At 32.3% G+C, this 13,175-nt stretch overlaps 1 protein-coding gene across 2 annotated transcripts in view; it reads right to left on the bottom strand.

Moving 5' to 3' along the window:
• Positions 1-13,175, bottom strand: part of LOC119604057 (protein tramtrack, beta isoform) — a 60,526-nt gene that overhangs the window by 18,588 nt on the left and 28,763 nt on the right. For both annotated transcript variants that reach the window (XM_037956435.1, XM_037956430.1), the window contains exon 2: positions 12,628-12,647. The gene's annotated coding sequence lies outside the window, so the exon portion shown is untranslated. The remainder of the gene's footprint in view (positions 1-12,627; positions 12,648-13,175) is intronic.

The raw sequence follows: 13,175 nt of genomic DNA, 5'->3' as shown, positions 1-13,175 counted from the left end.
TACGTAAAAAATTTTAATGTTGTTTTTTCTTCTTAAGTGGGTTTACTTTACAATTTGTGTTTTTTTTCTTTTGTATTTTAGCGGAGAGTTAAAAAGTTAATTATTCTCTTTTCAACTTGGGAAAAAAAAGCACAAGATCATTGTTGTTCTCAGAGCATGTAGTCATGCTCTTTTTTGTGTCTAACTCTTCTGAAAGTTTTGTTAATTACCAAGAAACAGGGTGAATAACTTGGAGTTGAAAGTGTAGGTAGGTTTTACAAAGCATGTTGTACATTTTGTATAGGAAATTATTCTGGGAAATACTTAACGGTTAGAGAAATTGTTGTTGTTTTCTTTTGACATGTCTTTACTGGCAGAGGCCGAATTACCTTATTCGAAAACGAGTAAGATTTTGTAGCGAAATCTAATCTGTTTGAAATTTCTACTTAAGATGACGGGCATGGAAAATTCAGTACTTTAGTGCTTTTTTCAATACTTTTTGATATCGAACAATACCAAGGTACCACCACAATGTATTCGCTACTCTTTGTAACTTATAAACCCTTGCTAAATACCCCATATAGTGGTCAATAGTATATAATATATTATTTAGTCTATTCTATTAGTCTATACCTAATCAAGCTTGCGGTCCAGTCTATAATCTAGTCTAGTCTATAATGTAGTCTATAGTCTAGTTTATAGTCTAGTCTATAGTCTAGTATATAATCTAGTCTAAAAACTAATCTATAGTCTAGTCTATAGTCTAGTCTAGTCTATAGTCTAGTCTATAGTCTAGTCTAGTATATAGGCTAATCTATAGTCTAGTCTATAATCTAGTTTATAATATAGTCTATAGTCTAGTCTATAATCTAGTCTATAATTTAGTCTATAGTCTAGTCTAGTCTGTTGTCTAGCCTATAGTCTAGTCTGTAGTCTAGTCTACAGTCTAGTCTATAGTATAGTCTATAGTCTAGTCTATAGTCTAGTCTATAGTCTAGTCTATATTCTAGTCAATAGTCTAGTCTATAGTCTAGTATGTAGTTTAGTCTATCGACTAGTATATAGTATAGACTATAGTGTAGTCTGTAGTCTAGTGTATATTCTAGTTATAATTTAGTCTATAGTTTAGTCTATAGTCTAATCTATAGTCTAGTCTATAATCTAGTCTATAATTTAGTCTATAGTCTAGTCTATAATTTATAGTCTAGTCTATAATTTATAGTCTAGTCTATAGTCTAGTCTATAGTGTAGTCTATAGTCTAGTATATAATCTAGTCTAAAGTCTAATCTGTAGTCTAGTCTAAAGTCTAGTCCAGTCTATAATCCAGTCTATAGTCTAGTCTATAGTCCAATATATTGTTAAATCTTTAGTCCAGTCGATCGTCTAGTCTATAGTCAAGTCTAAAGTCTGGTCTAAAGTCTAGTCTAAAATCTAGTCTAAAGTCTAGTCTATAGTCTAGTGTATAGTCTAGTCTATAGTCTAGTTTATAGTCTAGTCTATAGTCTAGTCTATAGTCGACTCTAGTATATAGTCTAGTCTGTAGTCTAGTCTATAGTCTCGTCTAAAGTGGCATCTCACCATTGTTCTGGCACCCTTAAGAACATGACGTAAAGTATTCCACCTCTGTGTCTGTCTACATGGCAAAATCTTGTCAAGAACAATATTTCCTGATTTGATCTAAGTTTGCAGAGTTAAGTTTCGGTATCGGTTCATTCTTTAGTCATTGAATTAAAAATATACAATAATTGGATTTCTTAAATATCACTAATATTTTAAACATTCACTGTTAGTCATCATTTCATCATTTCCTTATTCTTTACTTTAAACAACCTACTTAAATTTTCGAAATATCTTCCCAAATTCCTTTAAAATTTTAACTTTTTAAAAACCAAGTGCTAATTAATGTTAATTAAAGAAAACGAGTACGTGCGATTTTTTTTTTCCAAAACACCCTGTATATTTACAAAACCAAAACACTGTTGAAAGTTTAATATAAAGAGCAAACACATTAAAAAGAGAGACTCTCCAAAGAAAAAGTTCTGCTTGAATTTTGCTCAGAAAAAAAAACAAAAATAAAGTTAGAAAACGCCGTTATAACGCTCTCTGTCTTACTCTCTCTGACCTGTTTTAGTTTCCTATTTCCTTTACAACATTTAATGGAAACAACAACAGCAGCAGAATTGTCATTGTTGTTGTGTTTCCAAAAAAAAAAAAAAAACGGGGTGGATGACGAATGAAATAAAAAAACAAAAAAGCTTTAGAAATGTCATAAGTAAGTGGTGAGAGAAGGAAAAAGGAAAGGGGAATTTTGAAAATTTCCCCTAATTATGAAAGTAGGAAATGTTAGTCCAACAAGGAAAATAGTGGTGGTTTATTAAAGGATTTATTAATACGTTATAAAGGAATTATATATTAATAATAAAAGGCGTTGCTTTTTTGTTTAGGGTGGCTTAAGGTATATTTTAAGATTTGAGTACTTTTTTGTGTTGGAGTTGCCATTAAACTTTGAGCATATAGGTATTTTCCACTCCTTTTTTAGATATTTTTAGTTTTCCCTAATAAAACTCTAACTAAAGTATAATTTAAAAAAACCCACCTTTAAAAAAATTCATGTTTATTCTAGTACTTTGTACATTTTCGTTAACCTTTATTTTCTTTTCTATATTGTGTAAGTGTGTGTGTGTGTGTTTTATTCAGTTCCAACTCTTTTTTTTCGTCCGTCTGTCTATTTCTATTCGTTGCCTTGTTTGTCTATTATTATCCACCATTATTATCCCCACCTTAGAATTTAGTAGAAATAGAAAAAAATACCTCAATTTATACCCCTTGTAGCCCCCCTTAAGCTAACAACCAACAACCGACCGACACATCTAATGTGCTTAATACACACTACTATCCTCCTCACAAATAGTCAGACAGACGGACGGACACGTAGTATACAACAACAACAGCAGCAGCAGCAGCTACAGCGAAAAAAGAGCTTTTGTCATTGAATTGTTTGTTGCCTTTCCTTTGCATGAGCAAAGATCATAGAAATACACAATGTGGTTGTTGATGTTGTTGTAGTTTCTAATGCCCCCATACAATACACTCGCATACTCATAGTCACATGCATATACAAAGAAACAAATATTTTGTATGTACATGTACGATCGGTACGGACACACCAATCTACTGTACTACTGCCATGAGTTTCATATAAACATAGAAATAGAGATAGATACCTTTACTTTGTGTGAGCTACAGTGGAGCTGAGAGAAAACTTAATAAAAAAATATTAACGATACTAAGTATAAGATAAAATTACAATATCGATTGCTTTCCAAAGTTTCAGTGCTCAATTTTGGAGACTTTTTTGTGCGAAATACCCAGAAAGCCATAATTGATTTAAATATTTACCCGAGTGTTGGCTTATTCAAAGTCGACTCTCCAAAATTTGAAGGCTTAACTGGAGACTATTAAAATTTGTGTTGATTAGTGATCCTCAAAGATTCTCCAATATTTCTTCGCTTAACGAAGATGCCTGATATTGACAAACATATAAAAATGATTATTGGCTATTGATCTTCAAAGTCAAAAGTTTGGAGACCTTTAAAAACTTTCACCTTTAAAACTTTCATTCGTTAAAGACGCACTAGATCGCCGTAGAAGATTGTTAAGACTTTAGGATACATCTAAGTCATTATTTGGGTCTGATTTGTATATAATTCCAAGGTCTGACGGGCAACTTGAAAGATCAACGGTTCTATAAATAAACAGACAACATAAGTACATGAAAGCAGTTCTAGACCATTGCTGATAGTTTGGAAGAGAGTCTAAAGTTGTCACAACACCGGGATGATCACGAAAACTTGCACTTTTGTCATGCCTTGATTCCAATTTGATTTCTGATCATCTGAGATCACCTACCATCTAGTATCATCTAGGACGGAACTCTAAAACGTTCAAGATATCACATCTGAATTCGGGCATTAGCGTCTTAATAAACTATCAAAGAAAGGATCTCTAACTCGGACAAGAATATCATTGCTGTCGGTGAAAATGTCAAGGATGAACACCTGAACTTACACTTTTGTAGACCTAAGCGTCGGGCCTTCTTTTCAAATTTAGGTGGATATATGTATACGAGATGACCGATTAAAACCACAATCAATCAAAGGTCGTACATCAAACATACTCTAAAAATTCGAACATTTATGTGCAAATGTGAAGCTAAAGCAATAGATTCCATGAGGACTTGGGCTTTAGCGATTCGATAAACAATCAAACATCATTAACGCACCTTGAACAACATTGCTAATCTTTCTGAAATTGTCACAAAATACTCCAAATAGTCCAATATACCCATGAAAATGAAGAAAAGATTATAAGGCGAGCCCCAGAATACGAACTTTCGCACACATTTCAAGGGAATGTAAGAACAGAGTTTAAAGACCACTGGCGTATATCTAATGAGTTTTAAATTTTCCCGAGTAATAAATACAGGTACAGATCGTACAAACTTAAAGATTTACAAATTTTATTATTTGTCTACAAAAAAAATCCCACTGTCACAACGTAAATAATAAGACGGATGGTTGTTGGCTGGATGGATGAATAGACAAACAACACCCAGGCGCAAAAATGCTAAACACTACATATACATACTTTCCTACATACATAAATACCTCGATCCATCCAAACATACGTACGTACATACCTTCCATATAATAATCATAGACTAGCGCTGTCATAGTCACTGAATCGTGTCGTGTGGAGTCATTTCAACAACAGCAACAACAGATATAAGTGTAGGTATGTTCGAAATGGATGAGAGTGGATGGATGGATATGTCTAACACTGTGTGTGTGTTTGTGTATCTATGTGTGTTGATATGTTTGCGATTGTGTAGCATGATCATAATGAAAAATTCCGTTTGTGCCTTGTTTGCCTTGCCCTATTGCGTGATTCTTGTTCATTTAGTACACAAACAAAACAGAAAACAAAATACTACACACATTTTCACATACAAATAAAAAAATTCAAACTATAAACAAGAGAAACTTTAAAATATTTGAGAATTTGTTTTGTTATTATTTAGTAAGAGAGGAAATTTTTGTTTTTTTTTGTTTGGCAGAGGGAGAATGAGAGCTATTTGGCGAAAAGAGCTTTATTATTTTGATTTTGTACAGAGTTGGGAGCTTGGTAAGTGGGAATTAAAATGAGTATGATATATGATTATGCACCTGTTTTATTCGATATCGATTCAAAGAGCTACCAATTCCAACGTAATACTTTACTTCATTTTAGAAGTTTGAAGATTTAACAGCATAAGGAGGAATATACTCATGAAGATTAAAAGATAAAGGTTTTGAATCACTGAAGCTTATTCATCATGAAAAGTTAAAGAATAGAGTAGAACAAAGTCGACTCGCCAATGTTTAATGGCTCAAATTCTAGACGTCCTATTCGTTTAGATATTAACCAACATTCGTATGTCAAAGGACTTAGAATATGGAAGCTGTCGATGAGTAATTACACAGGAATTAAGGAAATTTGTCAATTTTCCTTTGGGACTTGGACATCCATATGTGCAAAACTCCTCTGACTCTGCTTGTATCACTGAGCAATACGAAGCTGAATTCGTAACGAAATTCAAGGCCTTCCATTAGCCAAAATTGCCTAAGCAGATCGTCGTTGTCAGTAAATTGCGTCCGAACTTGGTAGCCAATCGTACGAAATACCTCAGATTCAGAAGCTCTAATTAAGAGATAAAGGTATTTTTGTGTCATTGATACTAAGATGTCGTGAAATATTGAAGGATTGAGGAAAAGATTCTATCTCTAAGTGTTAACGATTTGTTTAGATATTAGCCAAAGGATCGCCAGATTGGAGGAGAATGAAGGCGTTGTAAGCAAATGTGGTCGAATTTGAAAAATTTTTCATTAGAATTTGGGCCCAGATTGAATGAAGGCTTTGTATACAAAAGTGATCACAAGGACTCGAATTTGGAGAATTTTAGGTTAAAATTTGGACCCAGATTGGCTGAGAATGGAGGCGTGGTTAACAAAAGAGGTTAGGAGAACTTGGAATTTGATGAATTTTACATCAGAATTTGGACGTCTTCTTATGGCATTAGATAATAGGTTTTGTTCAAAATTCGGGCCTCGAAGCATTTAATAGTGGCCTAAGATTATTGCTTAAAAAAGGAGCATTGTCTAACCTACAAAATTTAACCGATTTGGTTAGATATTAGGAAAGGATAGCCAGATTGGCTGCGGTTATATTCGTAGTAAGCAAAAGTGATCACAAACACTCGTACTGTCAAATCAACTTTAGTTGACGACGAAGTCGGTTTGATAAGGAAGGTCTGTTGGACGATAAAGTATCCGATCATTTGGTATGTTCGTCAAAGAATTACCAGATCAGCTAAGAAATCAGCGGACATGTTGGCCCTCAAAAGCAACATAACAACAATTCGCCAAACGAATTCAGCCAGATCTCATGTTGAGTTCATTCTGTTCATAATTAAATAACAAATATACAACCCTGTCTATATTATTATGATTAGATGACGTTTCTCAAAAAGCAACAACAACAACAGCATGCTTTTTTTTGTATGTTTTATTTTATTTCACAAAAAGGAAATTATTTCAGAGACTTTTGAAAATGACATTTTAACTTTTTAGTGTAAAAGGTTTAAAACTTTTGTGTGTGAGTGTCATGGTATATTTAACAAGGTAGTCTCGTCGCTACAACAAATACAATAATACAAAAACAACAGGCATTTTGTTATTGTAAAATAGGCCAAACTGTCAAAAAAAATGTGTGTGTGTAATATAAAAACAATAAATAAACACAACAGAAATTTGCGATTTTTGTTTTAAAAATTTAAAATAAGAACTGAAAGAATAAGAAATGTCTTTATTTGCATCCATGTTTACGTAAATAAGTGTCCGGAATATTGAATATCGTAAAATTTAGCGTTCAGCTTTTGTGGTTGTTAATGCATTTTAACATCAAGTCATGATTTTTTAGATAAATGTAAGTAACAATTTCAGATAAAGCATAACAGAATGATAATTTTTCCATAATTTCTCTGAATTAGCTTCATCTGCATAACAAGTCTAAACAAAAATAGGTGAAAATTAAACTAATTCTAAAACTGTAGGTAAGAATGTGAGTGCATCTGTTATCAAGCGTCCCTAAAACTTTTACAGAGGTATCGAACTTCGTTGATTAAATTGGTGGTTTATACAAAGGTCGCTTCTATATAGCTTTTACAGAACCAGTTCCTGGGATGCTCTTTAATTTAAAATTATCATCGCCAAACTAGAACAGATAAAAGTAGGTAAATTGCATGCGTGCTATGTTTGTGTGTCACACAAACATAGGTCACGTTAAGTCTTAACTCCGGGTACATAAAAGCAATGAGTGCCACATTGAAGTCACACACAATATTATTATTCTCCAATCTTAATTATTTTAAATTAATTTAATTGAATTAATAAAAAATATAAAACTTAAATTTATTTTTCTACAATATTTCACAATTATTTTGAAAGATTTTTCAAATTCAAATAATTTTAAAATTTTCCATAGTAACGTAAACAAACATTTTGACAAATTGGCCTTAAGCAGCTGATAATCAGCTGTGCTGATGAGTATACCTTCTTAATCTACCTTGGTGAGTGTGTATTATTGTTTTATTGTTATTTTTGTTAAAATCTTTTAGAAATCTTACAAAATCAACAACAGCAACAACAAATATGTATGTATTTGGAAAAAAAGCTTCTATGTATAAAATTACTTTGTGTGTAAAGAAACAAAACAAATCATAGAAGAAGATGCCTACATAAAAAAACAAAAACAGCCTACGTGATGGTTACAGGAATTATCATCTTCATTACAAATACAATGTACATAAATCAACATAATGATAATCGTCATCATAATGAAGTTTATTATCATAATGATTATTATCAAGTTGTAAAGTTAGTCTACGATCTAGTGAGTAAATATGAATGATCATTATTGTTGTTGTCATTACTTAAAGTGTGAGAATGTGTTTTTTGTTGTTGTTGTTGTAAGAGCAGAAAATGATGTAATTTTTATTCATAAAATAAATATGATTGTACTTGTTTGTCTGTTTGTTTGGGTGTATGCCTGTATGTACGAGTTTGAAAATTGTTTACTGGAAAAAAATTAACAACAAAAACAAATTTGTTAAATGATATTAAAAAGGAAGGAAAACACCTTTATAGAAAAAAAGTTCTCCAGTTACACCAGCTGATATGTGAGGTTTAAGAGTATGTATGTATGTACAATCCTCCCCTTTATGTCCCCCTCTACCCTGCGTAAAAACCTCCTGCTAGAGTTTTGTATGTGTAAGATTTCAAAACTAAAATGTGTGTAGACCTGTTTTTTTCTAGGTTTTACTACATATTTTTGTTCTCTTTTTTCATCTTTCCTTTCTATTAAACACTTTTTTATCATGGGGATGTTAATTGAGGTTTTTTATTTGAAGTGGAACTTTGAAATTGAGATAAAATTGTGTTGGGGAAGTGGCATTAGAAAATGTTAGTCATAGAGTTAAATTTATGGAAACTTAAAACGTTCAAAACTAAGAATCAAGAGTAAAATTTGTAGGTATGTATTTGGAATGGAGTTTATAGTCTAGTCTATAGTCTAGTCTATAGTCTAGTCTATAGTCTAGTCAATAGTCTAGTCTATAGTCTAGTCTATAGTCTAGTCTATAGTCTAGTCTATAGTCTAGTCTATAGTCTAGTCTATAGTCTATAGTCTAGTCTATAGTCTAGTCTATAGTCTAGTCTATAGTCTATATAGTCTAGTCTAGTCTATAGTCTAGTCTATAGTCTAGTCTATAGTCTAGTCTATAGTCTAGTCTATAGTCTAGTCTATAGTCTAGTCTATAGTCTAGTCTATAGTCTAGTCTATAGTCTAGTCTATAGTCTAGTCTATAGTCTAGTCTAGTCTAGTCTATAGTCTAGTCTATAGTCTAGTCTATAGTCTAGTCTAGTCTAGTCTATAGTCTAGTCTAGTCTAGTCTATAGTCTAGTCTATAGTCTAGTCTATAGTCTAGTTAGTCTAGTCTATAGTCTTAGTCTATAGTCTAGTCTATAGTCCTAGTCCTATAGTCTAGTCTATAGTCTAGTCTATAGTCTAGTCTATAGTCTAGTCTATAGTCTAGTCTAAGTCTAGTCATAGTCTAGGCTATAGTCTAGTCTATAGTCTAGTCTATAGTCTAGTCTATAGTCTAGTCTATAGTCTAGTCTAGTCTAGTCTCTAGTCTAGTCATAGTCTAGTCTATAGTCTAGTCTAGTCTAGTCTAGTCTATAGTCTAGTCTATAGTCTAGTCTATAGTCTAGTCTATAGTCTAGTCTATAGTCTAGTCTATAGTCTAGTCTATAGTCTAGTCTATAGTCTGTCTATCGTCTAGTCTATAGTCTAGTCTATAGTCTAGTCTATAGTCTAGTCTATAGTCTGTCTATAGTCTAGTCTATAGTCTAGTCTATAGTCTAGTCTATAGTCTAGTCTATAGTCTAGTCTCTAGTCTAGTCTATGAGTCTAGTCTATAGTCTAGTCTATAGTCTAGTCTATAGTCTAGTCTATAGTCTAGTCTATAGTCTAGTCTATAGTCTAGTCTATAGGACTAGATAGTCTATAGTCTAGTCTAGTCTAGTCTATAGTCTAGTCTAGTCTAGTCTAGTCTATAGTCTATAGTCTAGTATAGTCTAGTCTAGTCTAGTCTATAGTCTAGTCTATGTCTAGTCATAGTCTAAGACTATAGTCTATCTATAGTCCTAGTCTATAGTCTAGTCTATAGGTTAGTCTATAGTCTAGGTCTATAGTCTAAGGTCTATAGTCTAGTCTATAGTCTAGTCTATAGTCTAGTCTATAGTCCTAGTCTATAGTCTAGTCTATAGTCTAGTCTATAGTCCTAGTCTATAGTTCTAGTCTATAGTCTAGTCTATAGTCTAGTCTAGTCTAGTAGTCTAGTCTATAGTCTAGTCTATAGTCTAGTCCTATAGTCTAGTCCTATAGTCTAGTCTATAGTCCTAGTCTATAGTCTAGTCCTATAGTCTTAGTCTATAGTCTAGTCTATAGTCTAGTCCTATAGTCTAGTCTATAGTCTAGTCTATAGTCTAGTCTATAGTCTAGTCCTATAGTCCTAGTCTATAGTCTAGTCCATAGTCTAGTCTATAGTCTAGTCTATAGTCTAGTCTCTATAGTCTAGTCTATAGTCTAGTCTATAGTCCCTATTCTAGTAGTCTAGTCTATAGTCCTAGTCTATAGTCTAGTCTATAGTCTAGTCTATAGTCTAGTCTATAGTCTAGTCTATAGTCTAGTCTATAGTCTAGTCTATAGTCTAGTCTATAGTCTAGTCTATAGTCTAGTCTATAGTCTAGTCTATAGTCTAGTCTATAGTCTGTCTATAGTCTAGTCTATAGTCTAGTCTATCAGTCTAGTTCTATAGTCTAGTCTATAGTCTAGTCTATAGTCTAGTCTATAGTCTAGTCTATAGTCTAGTCTATAGTCTAGTCTATAGTCTAGTCTATATCTAGTCTATAGTCTAGTCTATAGTCTATCTATAGTCTAGTCTATAGTCTAGTCTATAGCTAGTCTAAGTCTAGTCTAGTCTAGTCTATAGTCTATCTATAGGTCTAGTCTATAGTCTAGTCTATAGTCTTAGTCTATAGTCTGTCTATAGTCTAGTCTATAGTCTAGTCTATAGGTCTAGTCTATAGTCTAGTCTATAGTCTAGTCTATAGTCTAGTCTATAGTCTAGTCTATAGTCTAGTCTATAGTCTAGTCTATAGTCTATCTATAGTCTAGTCTATAGTCTAGTCTATAGTCTAGTCTATAGTCTAGTCTATAGTCTAGTCTATAGTCTAGTCTATAGTCTAGTCTATGGTCTAGTCTATAGTCTAGTCTATAGTCTAGTCTATAGTCTAGTCTATAGTCTAGTCTATAGTCTAGTCTATAGTCTAGTCTATAGTCTAGTCTATAGTCTAGTCTATAGTCTAGTCTACAGTCTAGTCTATAGTCTAGTCTATAGTCTAGTCTATAGTCTAGTCTATAGTCTAGTCTATAGTCTAGTCTATAGTCTAGTCTATAGTCTAGTCTATAGTCTAGTCTATAGTCTAGTCTATAGTCTAGTCTATAGTCTAGTCTATAGTCTAGTCTATAGTCTAGTCTATAGTCTAGTCTATAGTCTAGACTATAGTCTATATCCTCGTTATCTGTTAACACGGAGTCTGATCAGAAAATCGTATAAACTGGTACAAGGGGAATCGATTGCCCGCAGCATTCCAGTGCCAGCTATTGGCTAGGGTTCCTTTGGAGTATACATAGTGGTTGTTAAAACTTAAATCTTAGAAAGAGTATGTCGGCAACGTTTCGTGCTGCAGAATCCCTCAGAAGTGTGACTTAGATCTTCGATGAGAAAACTTTTTAATTTTCATCCCTGTTTTAACTATTTCTTTATCTATCATATATCTAATATTTTTCTATTTTTTTTTTTTAGCTTAAGAACCACATAAAGTCAAGATTATTTTAAAACCTAAAGTATATAAACTAAAACACACACTCTTTCACATATCTATACACAAATATTGTTTGTATTTATTCCTAAGTCCGTTTTAGTTGAGTATGTGAACAAGTTGTATCTCGAACCATGTGAGTGTTTCAAATCTATGTATGCACTGTTTTAGTTTTGTTTTTTATACAATTCTGTATTTGTTAATGTTGGTTCCAGTCACCGGTTTGTATCCATCCAACCAACGTACATTGGACCGTACAAAATACTTTAGTGTGTTTTGTGTAGATTTCAGTTTTTAGTTTAAGCTTTACGGCGCAGAAAAATACAACTAAATAAATAGCATGTGGTTGTTGGTTCTGTTTTTTTTTTTAACTTTACAATTTCATAGAAATAGAAATCCAATCGTTTAGTATCTGTTTGCCTGTTTGTAGTTTTAAAAACTTTGTAGCCTGTTTTTTTCTTCTTCTTCTATGCTTTTTCAAATCTAGGCGTTCTAAGCCACAAATACACACACACTTATACAGCTATACTTAAACATTTAGACATGTTTCAAATACGCATTATATTATTTGAAATGCGTATCTATGAGTGTTAGAAGTGGTTGTATTGTATCTATAAGTTTTCGTATCTAATATCTGGTTAGATCTTGTAGTAGGTTGGCTTTTTTAATATTGTTGTTTTATTTGTTTGTTTATGATCTTTTTCAGAAGTACTTTTGATATTTTCATATACAGTTTTTCTATATAGTGGTCTGTCTGTCAGTTAGTCATCATTAAACTTTGTATGTAGTTTGTCTATGTTAGTTCTTTTTAGGAGTTGCCATCCACATGTCCATTTGCTGGTTTGCTGTTGCTTGCATTGCTGATGATGGGGGCGAGATCATTTTGTTTGTTGTTGTTGTTTTTAATCAACCACTAATCAATCGTTGACCTCAATTTAAGTTTCTTTAGATGACACGCAAGGTTTTTTCTAATTCTATTGCTTTTTTCGAAAGAAACTTTCAATTTTTAAAGTCTTGTTTTCCATTGATTATGTTTATATTGTTTCAATGTTTTTTAGATAAAAATTATTTATGAAAACTTTATTGTTTTTTTATTATACTTACTTATAGCATTATTTTTGTAACTGTAATGAAAAAAGGAGAGAAAGGATTTTAATTGTGTTTTATATAAAAATAAAAAATTAATAATATTTTTGGAAAAATCTTAAATAAAGGAAGATATCTAAACAATTATCTTTTAAATTGGACAATACTTAGTTTCCCTAGATGTTAAGTAACTGACCCTGAAGTAGTTTAGTGTTAACTTCATTGGAGGCTTTGATGTACCAAGTACAAGTTTTAGTTGTAATACTTTTAAACAAGAAGTTCCAAAACTTTGAAATATTGAGGTACTTGCAGAGGCTCTACTGACAACTTTTACACATTATATGACAGGTCTCGCAATATTAAAATACTGATCACAGGTAATCTGTAAATGTAAAGTCTGAGCTATACCGATGCACAGAGAGCAAAGTGTTTACTAAAGGATTGACGCTCCGTTGAACTCGTATTTGAACTCAAAATTTGTCCATTACATTCCGCCGTAAGGCAAAGAGATTAAACTTTCCGATCACATACCAGATTTTACAAATAAAGGTGTCTTCAAGCTATTA

The sequence above is a fragment of the Lucilia sericata genome, unplaced genomic scaffold (assembly GCF_015586225.1).
Source record: "Lucilia sericata isolate MDLA Ls3-8-SP2 unplaced genomic scaffold, ASM1558622v1 Contig000357F_arrow, whole genome shotgun sequence".
Lineage (NCBI taxonomy): Eukaryota > Metazoa > Arthropoda > Insecta > Diptera > Calliphoridae > Lucilia > Lucilia sericata.
Note: the sequence above shows the minus strand (reverse complement) of the source record. Positions and strands in the feature narration are given on the sequence as shown.